General features: G+C 49.4%; 1 long non-coding RNA gene across 1 annotated transcript; it reads right to left on the bottom strand.

Moving 5' to 3' along the window:
• Nucleotides 1-251: 251 nt before the first annotated feature.
• LOC100216963 (uncharacterized) lies at nt 252-1,636 on the bottom strand. The gene is made up of 2 exons (NR_160003.1): nt 681-1,636; nt 252-592 (listed from the first exon to the last, which is right to left on the bottom strand). It is a non-coding gene; the product is annotated as an uncharacterized lncRNA (long non-coding RNA).
• Between the last annotated feature and the right edge of the window lie 803 nt (nt 1,637-2,439).

Genomic DNA, 2,439 nt, shown 5'->3' with positions numbered 1-2,439 from the left:
CCATCACGAGCATCCTTCACACGATTATATAATAGCGACCTAAGCGTCGTGTCACAATACATACGTCTTTCCTCATTGCGAATATAACCATATTATGGCATATATCTGCACACCTCAATCAAATATCTTACGCCACCATTACCCTAATAGACCACTGTACCACACACATACGTGCACTAATTCAATCCTCACCTCCCTTGTATTTGCAGACTTACTCATCACATAAAATAAGCACGACACATTTATTTACTAAAACATGAATGCGACCTTGCCACGGTGTATAAACAAACATTTTATACCCACACATAATTAAACATCCATGTACACCACATCGACCAAAACATAATTAGACAAACTACAAATCTCACGCATCGAACAACCTCTTGTTCTCTAACCGCAAATGCGATCCTACCATCGTGTATAGCCGAAACATATTACACACATTCACATATATACATGCACTGCCCGACATCAACCAAAGCATAGGTATTATTATAAATCAATCAACCTGAACGAGTCGTAGCTAGACGCATGGGCTATCCACATGGCTCGGCATTTTGTCGAACGGGCAAGGCACGACGTCGACCACTAGCTGCGAAAACACACAATTTGTTGGCGGCAGTTCATCGAACATCACACACATTGGAAAATAAACATCGAGAACAGCGGGGGTTTCTCACCACGGTTTTCGACGGCGTCGCGGATGGGCTGCGCAAAACAGCGAGCACATGGCGGGCGTCGACGGCGTGCTGTCCACTGGCTTCACAAAACAGCGAGCCGACAGAGCGTGGAGATGTCGGGGCTGCTGCGCACAACACAAATTTCCCACGGGCATTCCATCGAACACTTGCAGAGCGTGCACGGCACGGGACTGCAGTGACACTCTGCTGCAAGGGTTGACCACGGATTGTATGGAGGGGCTGTTGGGTGCTTAAGGAGGAGCTAGAGAGGCACCACGACACCTCGACGTGGCTCTGAAATTTGGACAACGAGGAGGGGGAAATGCCATGGAGTGGCAGCACCCTGCTCAAGTAAAACCAGAGGGAGTGGCGTCGGCGTGTGCTGCGGAAGATGGTCGGCTAGAGCAGAGGGAACAGGGAGCTCAGCCATGGAGAGGCTGCTGGGATTTCTGGGCGCTTGCTTGGGGGATTTTTCTGGGCGTCCATGGGAGGTGGAGCTCCTGCTGCTTCCATGGAAAAAGGTAGGGCGCAGGGGAAAGTGGAGCCGGCTGGGAGAAATGGCGCCGTGGAAGAAAAAGCTTCTGCTCCCTGCGCACGTACAGGAAATAGAGAGGAGCTGCTGGTGGAGGAAGAAGAAGGGGGAGCCGGCTGGTGGAGATGGGAGAGCTCGGCTCCATGCAAATATGGAGCTCGCCATTTGGAGCAGAGGCAGGGGGCGTCCTTGGCTGCAGGGCGAGATCGGCATGGAGAAACTGCTTGCTGCCGTGATGCGGGAGGAAGAAGGGGCGCCCTGCTCTTACACGTTTGGAGGAAGGGGAGGACGCCGGGCCATGGCTGCTGCGCTGTGGAGGCCGTCGGCCATGGGAGGTAGAGAGCAGGCAGGGAGGTGGAGCTGAGCTCCCTCCTGCACGCCGTGTGGAAGAAGACAGGGAGAAAAAGAAGAGGGTGGCGGCTAGGGGGGTAGGTGAATAAAAGCCAAGTGCAAGGGGAGAGAGGTTCTATTTATAGAAGGAGCCCTAGGGTTAGGGTTTCAAATGGGCCCAATTGGGCTGGTTTGGGCTGGCCCAAACACGCAAACGGGCTGCGCTAAATTATTTTTCCGAATAAAAATGCTCTCGCAGAAGTCGTCTGTGTAAAAACAGAGCGAAATAGATTTCGGCGTACGGACTATTGAGCAATTAATTCGCCCGAAAGTCTAATTTGATTTCGCTCGAAAATAATTGCCTAAGCATGATTCGAAAATAAATCGTCCTGGGATTTGATCGGCTTTGGATTTTTAGTCGGAGAAGGTGAATCGTGATATTTTAAAATCGCTGTCGATACGGGGTTTTGAGTTCGGTTCGGACATAGAGATATTTGGCCGAGTCGGATAAAATTGATTTGATGACGACATATTGAGCATTCCGTTTGAGAGTACGGAGTCGGATTAATTTTCGGACATAGATCGAAGGTTGAGGATTTAGGCTCGGGCACAACTCCACTAACAATAGTCGAGTGTTTTGATTAAATGATCTTTAGACAAGATTTTATAAATCGAGAATGATTAACGAGTTGGCGTTCGAGCCGAGAAATAAAAAGTTTTAACAGGCTCCAAAACTGGTTGTTTCTCGTGATCGATTAACTCCGAATTCGGTGAACTTCCATGAGAAAGCCTGATAGACAGAGATAGACACGATCGAGAAATAGAAATTTTCACTGAGCATTCGCGTTAGGGACAAATCTCCTGACATAACACGAAACTGACACCTGGGGTGTCACA

This window comes from Zea mays, chromosome 1 (genome assembly GCF_902167145.1).
Source record: "Zea mays cultivar B73 chromosome 1, Zm-B73-REFERENCE-NAM-5.0, whole genome shotgun sequence".
Lineage (NCBI taxonomy): Eukaryota > Viridiplantae > Streptophyta > Magnoliopsida > Poales > Poaceae > Zea > Zea mays.
The sequence above is the reverse complement of the archived record's forward strand: the minus strand, read 5'-3'. Positions and strand labels throughout refer to the sequence as shown.